Below are 17513 nucleotides of genomic sequence, written 5' to 3'. Positions count from 1 at the left end.
CCATTAGCCATTCCACTGAAGGCTTGGTTTAACTTTTGAGGACTTTGATTTAGTAAGTGCTTAAACTTATGGCTCACGAAACTTCATTCCGCCCCACTATCGAACAAAATGCATGCATATATATTGTTGAGGGGAAACCTACCCGTGACTACGGCCGGATCCTGCACAGCCTCTCCTTGTCCCATTGTTAGGACCCTGCCAGATCCCTCTGCACCTTGATTGTTGGTTTTGGGACAGTTTCGCTTGAAATGGCCAGTCTCCCCGCACCCGTAACATGCTCGACTGGCTCCGACATTGTTGGGTTGGTTGTTTTGGTGAAGCTGAGATCGGCAATACCGGGCAGTGTGCCCTTTTTTATTGCAATTGGTGCACCATAAGTCTCAGCATGTGTCGCTATGGTGGAAATTTCATTTATCACACTTGGGTAGAGTGCATGCGTATGGCCTTGCAGGTGTGGGTGTGGGTGATGTTGGTGCAGCTGGTGTTGGTGCGGTCAGAGTAGTAGCAGTGTGAACTGCTACATTTTTTTTCCTTGGATGATTCTTGAGTCTGTCGCCCTTTTCTTTTGTTTCCCTGGTTTTTCTTGTTGTTATCCGCCTTCTTTGTTTCAGCGTCGGAATTCTCCGCGCCCTTTCCATCCCCATTATCGTACAACTTTTACGCCAGGCGCTTATCACTATCGAATGTTGAGGGGTTTGCAACAATCACATTTCCCTGGTTTGGAGGAGTTAACCCCCAAATGAAGCATTCAACCTTCTTTCCCTCAGAAGTTATCATTCCCGGACACAAGAGTGCCAGCTCACTAAACCGGGCAATGTATTCTTCAATGTCGGAGTTCTGCATGGTAAGATTCCATAGTTCTTGCTCGAGTTTCTGTACTTCACCTCGGGGATAGTACTCATCTAGCATCATAGTTTTGAGATCTTCCCATGACATAGCATTTGCGACTGGGAGAGTTAAGGCTTTAACATGGCCATTCCACCATGAAATGGCCATGTCAACAAACGTACAAGCTTCAAATCTAACTTTTCTCTCATCTGGACACCCGCAAATCTTGAAAACAGACTCGGCCTTTTCGATCCACCGGGTGAGGGCTATTATACCTCCACTTCCGTTGAATGACTTCTGTTTTGCATTGGTGAAGTCTTTGTATGTGTATGTTCTTTGGGTCCCTTGGTTACCCCCATGGTTGGAACTTCCAGTCCCATTTCCATTACCACCTCTGTTAGTACCCTGGTTGACGTGTGCTAAAGCTGTTGAGACCACCACCTAGAAAGTAGCAAATTTCATCTCCGGTGGAGCGGTGATGGTGGTGGTGTTGTTGTAGCGTTTTTGCAAATATATCTTCTTGGCATTTCCTGCTATGAGACAGGAATGGCGATGAGCTTATGAATCCCTTTGTTTCTAACGGTTACGGTGGTTCGGTTGTGCTTATAATTGAAACGGTATTACATCAAGTAAAAATGAAAAGAGAGAACATAGCATATTACAAAATCACAAATAAAACACATCATCGTTTCATTAATGATAACTTTTTAGTACAAATGCATGAAAATTGACCTTTAAAAGGTCTACAGTACATAGAGAATAAAAATATGCCAGCATAATGACCCTGCGAGTAGTGTAATCACTTAATCGTAGGGTCAGTCCTACATACATAAAGTAAAATAAAAGGAAGTCCCATCAATAGTAGTGGTGAGTAAGATGGGTCCTACTCACGTCGGGAGGTATCTGGGGGTGCCGACGACGAAGTAGAAGTGCCTTGGAGTCTGGCTAGCTGGTGCTCCGTGACTCGCACCCTCGCCTCTAGTGCGGACTTCTGCTCCTAATATTCCCTCACTATGTCCTGGGTCTGCCTCTCTGCGCGCTCCACCACAGCCCTCATCTCGTTCATCTAATTGGCAGTCACTTGGGCCTAATCTCCAATATCCATGGTCCTTCTGACCATAATTGGAAGAGCTCGGTCCACTGGCCCTCCATAGCTAAGGTCGTAAAATCTCTGCACCATGCCAAACGGTGGGCGCATTCCCTGGTGCCTGCTCCACCTCCATATATCGTGGGCCCATGGGGGCATAGGGCTATTGGGGCATTGATGACTTCAGACTCTGTGTCCGAGTCATCCTCTTACTCTTTTTCCTCCTCATTGACTTCCTCGTCGACATCTTCCTCTTCCGGGTCTTCGATAGGCTCCTCTTCCAGGTCCTCCTCTATTCATCCACCATTTCCCTGATTGGGAAAATAAGGGTTGCCTGGCAAGTGAAATCCTGTCATGTCGTCTGTACGAGAATATAAGTAGAAAAGAAGATATAAGAAGATACAGGAAGATTCCACACAATGCCAAAATACTCCTATAGTATTCTAATTATTTATGTTTGGTTCTCTAAAACTTTAGGTATAAGGTTGGTAAGTTTTAGATTCGTTGTCCACCCCGATCACTCCCCAACACATGTTGGTCGTATTTTGAACAAATATAGTTGATTAGGCTATATTTATCCCCAATACGATTACACAATTGCCTGCGTTTAACGACAATGTCCAACTCCTCTAAAGACCTTTAATTGTTTCTTATTATGATACCACTCCTAATATGCGCACACATGCATATATTTTATTTTTGTTGAAAGTATTTTAGTATCATTGTATTTATAGTTGCATATCTTGTATGGTTAGATGTGTTAGTTCACTATAAACAATGCTCTGATACCAATCTATCACACCCCCGAACCGAGACAACGGAAATGTCTGGGGGCGGGTGACTTCATCTTGTAATATCATAACAGTGGATTATAAATGAAACATAGAAACCAAACATCATACATTACATATACCAACATGCATTGTTTACAACTTTGTATTTGTTCATGAAATTACATCCCAAGAATAACACAATGTATGATATTTCAAAAATACAACAATTATCCTAAATCCATGGCTGCAAACCTGCTTACTGAGTACCTGAAAATACAAGTTGCTTTGAAAAGCGTCAACATAGAATGTTGGTGAGTTCATAAGAATATTTATAAGAAAACTTTGTAATACTTTGTAAAACTCAAGAAAATCCAATATTTTCTGTAAAAAATGGTTTGTGAGTCTCGTTCCAAATCATGTATAATTTCATCCGTGTTCTTTGTTTTTCCTTGTTTGAAATTATAACGAAAGTGTTCCCAGAAAATCCTATATTTTATGTCATACGAGGAGTTGTGGTCTTAAAACCCTAAGACCCGAGTGGTGAAAGTAGTTATAAAATAGACGACACATAGTTTTGCACTTTATAAAATGAGTAGAGTGTATATTTCGCTCAAATTCAAAAATAATATTGTTATTCTCTATGTGAGTTGTTACAACCATAATAATGTGACTAGAGCACTTGTCTTGATGTTCTTTAGCCGTTGGTTTCTAATAAGATCATTGGCACCCTAGACTGGCTTGTCTAGCTGTAGGAAACAGCTCAGGTATGTGGGCATCAACCTCGTATAAATCTATACACAATATTCCGCTCACCTTCCAGGAGACTCTGATTATAACTACAGGATTTCCGAAGTATGCTAAATAAGTACGATAAAGGAGTGTCTCACAAGAGCCTTCACAGAATTTACACAGATTTTGAATCCCATTTATTGAATATTACATCTAACGTTACTAGTGTATATTTATGACTGCAATTTCATGACACGCAATAATTCTTGTCGTAAGTTTACACAGCTCATTATTCTTGTTTAAAACCTTTATGACAGACGGCTAGGAACGCAACTTTTTGTGTCATTAAACTCTCCTTAGTCCACCAATTCGGTAAGTGTATTTATAAATTCCTTTTATAAATATTTAAAAATTGACTAATATATTCATAACATTTTGTGTAAAAGTAACATATTACCTTAGGTTTTACTCCTTAATAATAAAATTTTTTACATATCTCGATTTTTCCACAATGCACATAAAACTCAAAATAATCATTATAATTTATGTATTTATACAAATTTTGTGGAAATGTGAGTTTATCTCATTTTTTTTTATACGTTTGTCATAAAATAACCCATTTTTATCACAGTTATCATAAATAACAAATTTTTACCATAATTATCACAAATGACCCATTTTGACCACACTTATCATAAATAACCCATTTTTACAAGAGTTTGTGGTAAAAATTTATATGTTCAAAAATTTACCATTTTGAGTATAAATTTTCATATTTTACCATTTTTCAAGCTTTCATAGCCAAAAATTGTTTCAACATTTTCTTGGACATATTTTGGGATTTTTGACAAACATTACATGAAAATCATTTTCACTTAGCAACTTATTTCATCTTTAGCATATCACCAAAATAAATGAAACAACACCAAGATAACTATGTTCCAACAACTTGAGACTTAACAAAATCTCGAGCTCTTGGAGTGTAAGCATGAAATATCAACATTTCATCACACATAAACATACATACACGCAAATACATGCAAATATACAAAGATTTTACACAATACTAGACTTGTATCCTCCCCCAAAAGAAAGAAAACTCGAAAATAAAGGGTATGAAGCTCACCTTGGATTTTTCAAGATGTAGATGAAGAAGGAGACGAATTTTGTAGCCTAGATTGCCTCCTTGAGGGAACTTTCGAAGTGGGGAGTGTTCAAGCTTCTGATCTTTGAAGAAAGCTTCTTTGGAGAACACACACACACACACGATTTTTAGAGAAATATATGAGCATGTTCTTCAGAGTTGAGAGGAAAAATGAGTTGAGAAATAAAGTTGTGAATGAGGGTGGGGGTGAGATATTGGTCGAATCAAGAGGGGAGAGAGGGAGGAGTGGGGCTTTGATATTTATTGGACAAATTTTCTTTGCCTTGATGCATGGTGGTCAATGTTGTGGTGGCAACCCTTTTATCCACCACATTTTTTTTTAAATTTAACTAAACCAAGGAGGGAAGAAGGGGAAATGGGTTTAAGCTTTCAAGGGTAACCGAAAACACCTTAAGCCCATTAAGGGTTTTCGATTTATATGTGTTTTTAGGCTTGATTTGGGCCCAATAAAGGTTTCGGTTCAATAATAGGCCCAAAGGGCATGAAATTTAGCCAATAAAGATTTTTGGTTTAGTGAGAGGGCCCAATAAAGATTTTTGGCCCATTAGGGTCCAAAGAATGGTCTCCGGCCAATGAGATTGGCTACTAGAAAGCCCATTAGGGATTTTTGGTCTATTAGGGGAGGTTTCTGCCCAATATAATACCTAATAGAGGTTTTCGGCCCATTATGGTCTAAGAATAAATTTTACGGCCCAATGTAATTCCATTAAGAGCCTTCGGCCCATTAGGAAGCCCAAAGGAGGGTTTTTGGTCCAAAGGGACCAATTGGAAAGGCTATCAGGCCATTAGGGCCCAATAAAAGTGTCTTGGCCCAAGTAGGGGTTTTTGGGCCGAGAAAACTTGGACTAAGGCCCAAAGTTGAGTAGTCTTAGCTTATCGGATTAGGTTTTGGGCTTATAAAAGGTGGTTTCAACTTGAATCACACTTTTTGGATGCGTAAACTTAAATTGTATTGAAGTTTGATTTATAATGTACGTAATGTTACAAGGTTACACAAAGAAATTATCTTGTACAAGGTAGAAATCTTAGCCATAACTTGCTGGTTGTGACAAAATTATGGTTATTTTCTCTTTAAAAAAATTATGTTTATTTTGGAAAGAATGGTGGAGTGATGACAAGCTTGCAATAGTGATGTCGCTTCTAGGGAGTTTTTGTCTAAGGCTATTAATGGCATTGATCATGTTGTGGCTTTGGATTTTGTTCTGAAAGCAAAAGTGAGGTAGGCTATTTTAAGGTGATGATCAGGTGTATGTGCTTGATCAGGTAAAGATGGATCTTTTCGCATTTTGCTCACTGATTTTCTCAACCAACTCAGACACGACCTTCCATCATTGAGGATTTCGCAAAGAGATTATATGTTGACTACTATATAGCTAGTGGATACTTTTATAGAAGATAATGTTTCACATATGACCATGAGTAATGGGGTTTTACTAGATGCTTACCATTATCTATGCAACTGATTTTTATTGTCCCTTGCACAAGTTTATTGGAATTAATGTATATTGGAATTAATGTATAAGGAACAAAGAAATAATTATGTATTTTTTTCATATATATCTATAAAATCACATACTTAAAATACCAAGGAAACAAATAAAAAATGTATAAATTTTATTATTTTCAACTATAAAATAACTAAAAATAAAATGTTCTATAATTTGTTAAACATAGCAAATTAAATAAATAGTTGTTGATTGGTTAATTAATTAATATAGTTTATTAATTACTCCCTGTGTCTCAAAATTATAGTTCATCTTTAATTTTTGGTTTGTCCCAAAATAGTAGCCCACTTTTAAAAATAAATAACATTTTTACAAAAATACTCTATCATTATTACTTAACCAACTAAGCATTTAATGGAACATTAAATGTAAAGTAATGACAAAACTGTCATTTTATTATATAAAGTTAGTGGTAGTTAATGTTTCCTTAATCTGTGTGTTTTTTATCTATGTACAATAATTTTGGAACGGAAGGAGTACTTAACGGCTATATTAGTTGGAGAATGATAAATATGTTTGAGCTTTAATTTGCTGATGAGGAATGTTTTAAAAAAAGGTTTAGGTCATGTTTACTCATTTATAAGTTTGTGTTCATTTGGTCACTTAACTCGTTTTAAGTTTTAAATGGTCACTTAACTTTTAAATTTTTACTAAAATGGTCACTATGACCAGCAATAATATGTTACCATTTTTTTTTGCCATCTAAGGTCATCGAACCTTCTTTTTTTGCTATTTTAGGTCACTAAACTTTTTTAAGCTATAAATAATCCGTAAACTTTTGAAATTGTGCTATATTTCTTTTGCACAATTCATTTTGATAGCTTTATTTTTTTTTTACTTTTGTTTTTACATGTTATATTTAATAATTTGTTTATAATTCTTCAATTTATTGCATTTCTGCATTTTTTTCACAATCTATTTTTACAAACTTAACTTTTTTTATTTTACTTTCATGTTTTTTTCCTTCAAAATTCATTTGATAACTTTTTTTCTTTTCTTTTTATATATATTTTTTATATTTTTTTCATAAATTGTTTGTAGAGCTTCGTATATTTGTTTTTTCATGTTTTTTTCCTTCAAAATTCATTTGATAACTTTTTTTCTTTTCTTTTTATATATATTTTTTATATTTTTTTCATAAATTGTTTGTAGAGCTTCGTATATTTGTTTTGTCATTTAAGTATCAATATTAAACTATATAATTATTAACCCAAGTGATAATCCTAGAATTATTTGTTTCTCGTTTATCCATTAACGTTGCATAATTAAAAAATTTCTTATATGAAAGTTTAATTACAACAGTAATTATTTCTTTCTCGTGTATCCACATATGTTTCTAGAAAAAAACATTTTTTTCTTGTTTTGTTGTTGATTTTCTATAGTACTAAATTATTTGTTTTCTTTGATTATTGACATTATGGATCCAAAATATGATTATCTTTAGTCGGTTAGTATCGAAATTGATAACAAGAACTATGAATATTGTAAGTTATGTAATTATAATTCTTTTTATGTAAGAAACATATATAAGGTATTGTTATTGGTGTAATAGATAAACCGACAGAACTCAAATGAAAAAGTTGCTAATTATGCAACACTATTGGATGCGTGACAAACCCATAGATCTAGGATTTCCACATGGGTTAATAAATTTATATTTTAGTTAATTTACAATACAAAGTTCTAAAAACATTTTATTGAAAAACATATAAAATATGAAGTTGTAAAATTGGATTTTGAAAAAAAAAAAAAAAAAAAAAAAAAAATTCAATTGTAAAAATAGATTGTGAAAAAACATGAAAAATGTACTAAAAATGAACTTATAAAAACAAACTATGAAAAAAAATGATATAACTTTATTGAGAGAGTTTTAACCATTTATTTGAGAAAGTTTTAACATCACCCTTCTTAATAAAGTCAATTTACCTTTAATTGAGAGAGTTTTAACATCACCGTTCTTAATAAAGTCAATATACCTTTAATTAAGAGAGTTTTAACCATTTATTTGAAGGTCTTCTTTTTTGTAAAACTCTCACTAATCAGAGTCTGGTTAGCCACCTTAGATATATCACTACACACATTAATATATAATATAATGTCCCAAATTTCAAACCAATTGTTTTATATTTTAATTAAAAACAATAATTCCAATTTCATTCAATAACCATTTGTTCGGGTTGAAAAACCTTAATCAAAATCATACTAATAAAAGATAATGGAATAAAACATGTGGAAGGCTCCTAATATATCTATGGATGCAATGCAATCAAGTTGTACCCTTCCCCTTGTTGCTGAAACAACCTAATATATTTAAACTTAAACCGTAAACACTAATCTTAGTGAGTTCCCTAAAATACCACATAAGCATATAAATGTTATGATCCAACCATAGACTTACACTCACTTATGTTGATATAGTCCAACGACAGTCTTTCTTGTTATGATTCAACCATAGTCTTTCATGCAACTGCTATGTTCCATGTAACATCCAAATCTCGGTACATAATTTATTCTAGTTTTTAATTTGTTGTATTCGTTCAAAATATGAAATATGAAATATGAGAAATTGTATGGTGAACGCGATGCGCTTGTGCAATGGTTGTGGCATGTCCATGCCCATGGGTTGAATGTCTTTTTAAGATTTTAGCGATATTTAAACACCATTAACCCCTAGGTTTGGTTCATTCTCTACCTCTAACACCCTTTGAGAGGACTTTTAGAAACTCTAGCCTCCTTTCCTTAGTTTTGAGCATCTCCTCTCTCCTCTCATCCATTTTGTGTGCTTTTAGTGTCTTATAATGAAGCATTCTTGTAAGATTGTGTATTGGAGATTTGCAACAAAAGATCTCAACCATCATCTAATCTTCTAGACCTTTATAAGTTACAAAGATCCTAATTTTATTGTATTTCATCTTTAGATCTACGAGATAATGGTATTTTGGTCCATATTTTGGTGTTTTGGTCCCTCCAATGGTTTCATCTTTGGAGCTCGGATAACTCCATGATCTTAGAAACTCTAGCTGCTAATTGCTTCGCCCTGATAAAGGCTTGTAATCCTTTTATCGATCACCTTGATCATCTCCTTCTTAAATGAATAAAGTCGGCACTATGTCAGACAAGGTTCTTAGAACCAACTCTCTTATGCAAATCTACTTTATCCAAACTCGATCCTTTATGGCCACTTAGGCCCAAACATAAAGCCACTCTCCTAGACATCACCATATGGCAGGTAATGATGGAAACGAATTGGGATGGAGAATTTAATGATTTTTGTTGGGCGTATCTGGAGTACACAGGGTGTAGAGTTGCAGCATTCAAACCCTAATTTATAGGGTTTGAGCACTATTTAAGCAACCTTAACTCTCATAATCCCTCCCACCTTCAGCCTCCCTTCTCCCATTTGATACCTTCGAAACCCTATTGTTCATTTGTGAGTTTTGATCCATTTGTGTGTTTCCATCCTTGAAGTAAGAAGATCTTTGGAGTTCATTTGGAAAGCTTCAAGCCTTGTAGATCTGAGTTTTTCACCTTGCAATCAACCTCCATAAGGTATAAAGTTATCAACTTGATGAATGTTTCCTTAGATCTTGCTAGTTCTTAAGTTTTTATGCATTTTGGTCCCATAATCTTGGTATTCACAAGTATGGCTTACTCTAAACCATAAGAGTTGTCCTTTCAGACATTTTTGAGTGCTAGGAATCATAAAAAATGTGATTTTGGTCCCTTTCTTCCCGTTATGCAAGAGTTATGATGTTGGGGTTTGTGTATTAAGTTTGGTTTTTGGTTTTTTAACTCCTTCTAGCCATGGAAAGTCATAAAGTTGGAAACTTTATGACTTAGAATGATATTTGGGACTAGATCTAAACTCTGGAAGTAATTTTTAAATGGGATAATCAATAAATGAGAAAAGTAGAATCAGTTCGTGTATGTCGGGTGTACCTAGTGGTACACAACGGGTATTGGGCATAGGCCTCGTAATCTGGCCTAGGATCTACTACGTCGAGCGTAGTGACTGAGTACGCAGGGCGTACTCAGTCTTTGTTGACCCCTTTGACTTTTTGACTTTAACTTTGACCATGAATTTGACCAAGTTTGACTTAGGGTATTTTGGATAATTTAAATGGTAGTTTGACTTTAGTTCACTGTTTATTGTATAATAGGGACAACATTTAGAGCAGTGATATGTTCAGCTATATTTTAGACTTTGAGTTGAGTTTTTCTCACTGTACTTGTGGGTCGAAGGGACCAATGTTAGCCCACTTGATTATGTATCTTGTTATATTAGATGATGTTATGTTGGTTATATGATAGACTAGTAGATATGTATGATTACATGTGTTCACTGAATATGTGTTAGACTGGTATATTTTTATGATTACCTGTGTTCACTGGATATGTGTTAGACTGGTAGGTCTGTATGCTTACCTATACTTGTTGGTTATTGATTGTTATTGTATTTGTTGATATGTTATGGTTTGTTGGGTTGAGACGGTCCTACTTTGTCTTGAAGACCAAGATACATGGGGGGATCTAGATAGGATGTAATCCCTGCGAGGTGGTGTAGTTAAGTTGAAGGCCTAGAGAGCAGTCCAGATAGATTGTAGACTTTACAAGGCAGTCTAGTCATGTTGAAGTCTTATGTGTGCATGTTGTTATCTATTTGGTTGTGTGTGCTACTTTTGGGAAAAATCACTAAGATTTGGCTTATAATTTGATTGTTATGGTTTCAGGTACTTCGAAGAGCAAGGGGCAAGACGAAGGTTTGATCGTGCACATCCTCCCGGATTTTTATGAGATTTGATTTTGGGACACTCTGATTCATATTTTTGAATTTTGGAAACTATGTTTTGTAAACACTTATGGTTTTTGTATTGGTTTCAAAAATAAAAATTTTACCTTGATTTTTGGGATGTTACATGTGGGGTTATCGAGTTTAATTTCCAACCGAATTTCAATCATGGATTGTTTCGTTTATCAGTAGCAGTTAAGGGTATTCAAAGGTTTCAAGTTGTATCAACCAAGTGTGTGATTGATGAGTCAACATATAGAAAAGTTCAATAAAGTTTGTATCTTGATTGTAGCATAGATGTTCTCTCGATTTCTTGGTTGTGGGATTTTCGTTCCTTGTGGGTTGAAATGGCAGTTGGCCTTAGTTAGGGGGACATCAGAAATCAGGGAAACAATGTTTAGTTTTTAGGTAGGAACATGGTTGCACAAGACTTAGTCTCAGCATGTTGCATCAGCTGGGTTGGTAGCATTTTTGGCTAATTATGGGATCCCTTCCAAAATTTGAAGTTTTTCTTATATTTTTCGCATTGGTGGAATTATGGTCGATTAAAGATTGTGTCTAATGGCGGTTGGGGTCCAATGTTTCGTTCGAATTATTGGTACGTCACTTTGTGGGGAAGGTCACATTTGAGGAGAATTACAGTTAGCCTGAGGAGCGTTTGCCATGCGAATCTAGAACAAAAAGTTACATGGTTCCTCATAGATAATTAGATAGGTCCTTTATATTTTTTAATACTAGAAGGTAGGTCCTAGTATAAGTTTCTATATAATTTCTATAAAATATTAAAACTTAGGTAGGTCCTAGCATCCGCCTGGAGTATATGTGGTTATGCGACTGAGCGTGTGTCCTCTCTTGGGGCCTAATTAATTACTAATGGTGTGCGGTCATGTTTCTTTTGGCAATGTGATAGTAGTAGTGGGATTGAAGGGGGTGCATGTCTCAGAATGGTATGTCTCAAGTATTTTGGCATAATGATGAGTGAGATATTTATTGGGTTCCTACCGGTCAGTGGAATAAGGTCAGTATGTGCTTAGGCATGTTGGATGCGGGTCTTTAATCTTCATTTTGTGGTTGAATAATGGTAAGAACAGTGAGGATCTGTGAGCCTCTCATCCTAATGGTTGAGTGGTGTCATGACATGTGGTGAACCATTGCAGAGTTCATTTTTGTGAATCAGGTGAGTAGTTGGGTAACGAATACCTAGTGTGGATTCGTTAATCATGTGGTGACCAACATGATGATTCAGGCAGAGATAATATGTTGACTTGCAGGAAAATTCATGCTTGTACATTAGTAGTTATTATTGGAATTATCCTTAGTGGACTTGTATTCGTTTCATGACAAGGTTCGTGTGATTTCTCTCCCTATATTACCTAAGTCATGGTGAGGTGCATACTCTACTAGTTGAGTCTTATTAACTGATGGTTGTTATGAGTATTATTAGAGTTGCTAATAACCCATAGTGTAACTGTAACATCCCCCTCTGGCACGTATCACAATATTGTCCGCTTTGGGCCACTCAGCACGAGGACTTCCCAGGGGGTCACCCATCCTGGTACTACTCCCGCCCGAGCACGCTTAACTGCAGAGTTCCTATGGGATCTGCTGCCATCACGGCTTTAAAACGCGTTGTGATAGGAAAGGTATCCACACCCCCTATAAGGAATGCTTAGTTCTCCTTCCCAGCCGATGTGGGATCAGATCTAACCCACTTTCACCCCCCATTATAGGGTTCGACGTCCCCGTTGAACACATCGACCCGTGCCCTGGCTTTGATACCATTTCTCGATTTGTGCGTGTCATCCTCATGCACATACCCCTGATTGGTGCCGCCTTGCGGCTAAGCGCATCGGCCACCACGTTGGCCTTTCCTGGGTGGTAAAGGATCTCACAATCATAATCCTTCACCACGTCCAACCATCGACGCTGCCTCATGTTTAGATTCGGCTGATCCATAAGGTACCTCAAACTCTTGTGGTCCATGTAAATGGTACATCGAACCCCGTAGAGGTAATGCCGCCAAATCTTGAGGGCGAAAACCACTGCCCCCAACCGAGAAATTGGAACGATACAGAGAAGATTAGCATGGCCCCTGCGCAAGGATGACACGCACAAATCGAGAAATGGTATCAAAGCCAGGGCACGGGTCGATGTGTTCGACGAGGACGTCGAACCCTATAATGGGGGGTGAAAGTGGGTTAGATCTGATCCCACATCGGCTAGGAAGGAGAACTAAGCATTCCTTATAAGGGGTGTGGATACCTTCCCTATCACAACGCGTTTTAAAGCCGTGAGGGCAACAGATCCCATAAGAATTCTGCAGTTAAGCGTGCTCGGGCGGGAGTAAAACCAGGATGGGTGACCCCCTGGGAAGTCCTCGTGCCGAGTGGTCCAAAGCGGACAATATTGTGATACGTGCCAGAGGGGGATGTTACAGTAACAACCATAAATTTTACATCAAATTTAAACTTTTCAATCATAAATAAAAACCACATAGCATTGTTTACAAAATGTTTTCAAATCATTTTTCATCAGAGTGTCCCAAAAATGATAACATAAGGATGAGGATCAATACGGTCACGCCTTCGCCTTTCCACGATCTCCTGAAGTACCTAAAATAGTAAACTAAAAACTATAAGCTCGAGGGCTTAGTGAGCTACCCCTAAAATACCAATACCACACTGACAATACCACAACAGTAATAATCAATTCAATCAACATGCATACTGAGCCATCGACCTGACTGGAGCGCCCTACCGGACCTACAGTCTGTCTGAATCCATCCCGAGCCTTTGGTATGATTGGTCCGCCACGTGGGCCTACAGTCCCCCCCCCCCCCCCCCCCCGGTCGGCTCATAAGGTATATTGGCCTACAGCACAAAGCAGGACCGCCTCAACCCAACCACAAGCAAATAACCATGTGCGCATACTATCATATACAGGCATATATAAACATCAAACATATCTATCACACTGATCATCAATCATAGAATTCTCCTGTAACTAGAGTACCGACCTAGCAGGTCACTAACACACCAATCCCTACGGATCATAGAAGCATAACATACTGTCTACCTCGATTATGAACTAACAAATCATAACCACATGCAACATACCATAACAATAACAACTAAGGGTCCAGCCTTGGTGTCGTAGACCCTATCGATATAGTGAGGATAACTCACCTTGTAATGTCGACTTGGAAGATACATTCCAACTCTCCGTTCACCCGACACCGACTCCACCACCTAAGATCATAGAACAATATGCTCATAAGTCCTTAACCTTATAAGGTACCCCATAACCCACTAGTCAACCCCTGGTCAAATTCAAAGCCCTCAGCCAAGGTCCACAGTCCATGTTGACCCGAACTCACCGAGTACCATCGGCTACTCGTCGAGTTTCTTGAAGTACAATCCAACTCAACGAGTCATCGGGGTGACTCGTCGAGTTCCTTTGATTCTCATTCGAACTTTAAGGCCACCCGTCAAGTTCCCTCCTTGCAACTCGACGGATACACACTTATACATATCCAAGAAAAAACTCATCCGACTCGCCGAGTTGTTCTTCAACTCGTCGAGTCTTATGGCGATCTTCATCGTACTCGCCGATTTGTTCATCAACTCGTCGAGTTCGCGACCATCTTCATGTGACTCGCCGAGTCCATTCAGTCATTTTATCATGCAGACAAATTTTAAGCCATGGCAAGGCCCCAAATTGTAGATCCAACTTCCGTAGGCCTGCTTATCACGTAAAGTTGCAAACTTTACGTGCATGCAAGGCTCCAATGACTCAAAAAGACCAAACTATGCTTGAAATGGGGTTTTAAACTTAGGGAGGGGATCAAACTTGCTAAAGCTAAGAACTTTATAGTCCTTCAATCCATAGAGAGTTCATATCTGAAGTTACAACTTCGGATCTTGGCTCATACTCCAGGAAATGACTTTATAACCCAACCAAGAACCCTAATCTCCAACCAAGGAGGTCAAGAACGAAATAGAAAGGAGGGTAACAGATTGATACCTTCCCAAGAGATGACAAATGGAGTAGATCTGGATTTTCCCCAAGCTCTTTGCTTCCCTAGCTCTTTTCTACCAAAAAAAATCCTCTTCCAAGGCTTCAAAGACACAATGGGCACACACACGTTTTAGGGTTTGCTAAGAGACTGCAAAGAGGCTGAAAGAGGTTTATGTTCCCTTAAATATGGTACACAACCCTAGGATTTAGGGTTTCAGCTGCCAGCTCCTACTCGTCCAGTCCCAATATGGACTCGTCGAGTAGGTTACTTAACCCACGATCCTTCCCGTTGCTACTCAACGAGTAGATCAACCAACTCGTTGAGTAGGGCTTAACCCAATAACTTATATTTAGACAATACCTGAGAATCGGGGCATTACACATAGTTGTTTGCATTAACATAGGGGTAGTGGTATACTGGTTGGGAAATACCAGGAGGTCGGTGGTGCAGGTGGTTTTGAGACCCTTGGGAATTTTGACAAGATAATTGTGTGTCTGGCGCTATCCTGGAAGCCAGAGTGTCACATGAGTTTTGATATTGCCATGATTGCAATTGTGGGAGTAGTTAGTTTGTGTAGAATTTTCAGTAAGTTTGGTTTGTAGTTAAGGACCACAATCATGATATCTGATTCTTAGTTGGAATGAGTTGAATCGTTTCTATTCGGTTTGACTGTCTCCATGGCTTGATGCAGGGTTTTGAACCAAGGCGGATGTATGGACTAGTTTATCTTTCATTTGTTCTTTCTCACTATCATGGCAGTGAGCGAGGTTGGTAATTTATGTAATCGGTAGTGAGTTATTATCCTTTGTTGTCAGTAGGATGGCATAAGGTTGGGAATGATTTTATTTAGATCAAACCTTCGAGTCTTGGTCGGCATGGTAGAGGTTGAGGAACGCCTTGTCTACCGGGGGGACAGACTTGTTCGAGGAATTTAAGTTATGAGCAAGGACTTCGAGACTGAGGACTTCGAGGGCTGTTTGACTCTAGTTGGGGAGAATTAAGCCCGGTTTCTAGAATAAATCGGTTTAGGTTCTCAAGGTGTCAACGACATGAATTTTGGGAAAGATCGGATGTCACGACGTGACCATAAGGAGGTCATGACGTGACATTATGATGCTCACATATGAGGCTAGTTGCGGCCCAAGAGAATTTTAGGGTTCACTCTATATTTAAGGAACATATCTCATAACCTAGGGTATCTTCTTCAGCCTCCCTTCATTTCCAACGAAACCCTAGCCCTATCCTTGGGTTCTTGAGAATTTAGTGATGTATTGGAGACTTGAAGGTGAAGGAATCGTCTTTGGAGCATAGAAGTAGCTTTCAAGCCTCAATGCCATCCTCAAGTAACCATATGGACCTTTAAGAGCATTCACGCTTCAAGCTTTGTGGTTCCTTGTCGCTATATCTAGAGTTTTATGCATTATGGTTCATGAGTGTTGGGACTCCATAAAGTTGGCAAATTTATGGGTCCTTAGAGTCCTTTGGTGACTATATGTGGTAAATCTGAAGTTTGGGTGATGTTTGAGCTCATGCTTGAGGTTTTGACCTCCTTTTCTTTATAAATGCCCTAACGTGAGCTCAAGTCTTGCATTGGACATGCAAGATATTAAAGCATCAATTTTTATGGTTTTTGTGATGTTATGAAGTCTTCTAGAGGAGGTGGATTAGTAGCTTAATGGATTAAGGGGTTTAATTTATCAAGATGTTATTTAGACAGGTTTCGCGACATCAGAGTATGGTTTTCACGTTGTGAGGATCGAAGGACAGAGACTATTTTGTCTTTTATTGGGTCACGACGTGACCAATAGATTGTCACGTCGTGAAGGGCAGATGACTTGTTGACCTTTGACTTTTGTTGACCATTGACCATTGACTTTTGACCAGATTGACTTTGAGTCAAACTTGAAGGATTTTGGGCTGTTGATTAAGATTCTTCCATGTTTGGGTACTAAAGGGATCAAGGGAGCAAGCAGTATATAAAGGGATCGCATCACAGTGTTTCTGGATTCATCGATTCAGGTGAGTTTTTCCTTACTCCACCCGTAGGTCAAAGGAACTAATGTCGGCCCACTAGATTTGGTTATGTATCCTTGTGTATAGGATATTGTTGCGTTGTAGTGAGTTGTTAGATATATTTATATTGTTATTTGTTAGGATGCAACAATAGTGGCATGTTAGTTAGAGTACGAGTAGATTGGTTATCATCTAGTGGTATGCCTAGGGTTGTATGTAACCGTGTAGGATAGCCTGAGAGCTCTTGATCTTGGCTTTCTTGCATGCTCCTCGTGTGGTTGTGGCTCTAGAGTAGAATCATCTATTTGGGTGGCTATCTCATCTTTAATTACTTATGGCTATGTATTCCATGGAGATTTGTTGGTAATAGAGCAGTGTGTTGTGATGGGTCTAGTAGGCAGTAGTGAGTTGTATGATTGGTAGTTGCATGTATCTATGTGCCTACTTGATTTCTTGATTGTTTATATGTCGACATATTGTAGTAGTTGGGTTGAGGCAGCAGGTCAACAAACCCAAGGAGCGGTTGGATTGAGGCTGTAGGCCAACAATTTTGGAAAGTGCTTGGATTGAGGCAGTAGGTCAACAAACCCGGGGAGCGTTTGGGTT

At 38.0% G+C, this 17513-nt stretch overlaps 1 non-coding gene across 1 annotated transcript; it reads left to right on the top strand.

Moving 5' to 3' along the window:
• Positions 1 to 12906: 12906 nt before the first annotated feature.
• LOC145018996 (U6 spliceosomal RNA) lies at positions 12907 to 13014 on the top strand. Its single transcript, XR_013667315.1, has one exon. It is a non-coding gene; the product is annotated as a U6 spliceosomal RNA (small nuclear RNA).
• Positions 13015 to 17513: the final 4499 nt, after the last annotated feature.

Source organism: Lactuca saligna, chromosome 9 (genome assembly GCF_052625555.1).
Source record: "Lactuca saligna cultivar CGN05327 chromosome 9, ASM5262555v1, whole genome shotgun sequence".
Taxonomy (NCBI): domain Eukaryota; kingdom Viridiplantae; phylum Streptophyta; class Magnoliopsida; order Asterales; family Asteraceae; genus Lactuca; species Lactuca saligna.
Note: the sequence above shows the minus strand (reverse complement) of the source record. Positions and strands in the feature narration are given on the sequence as shown.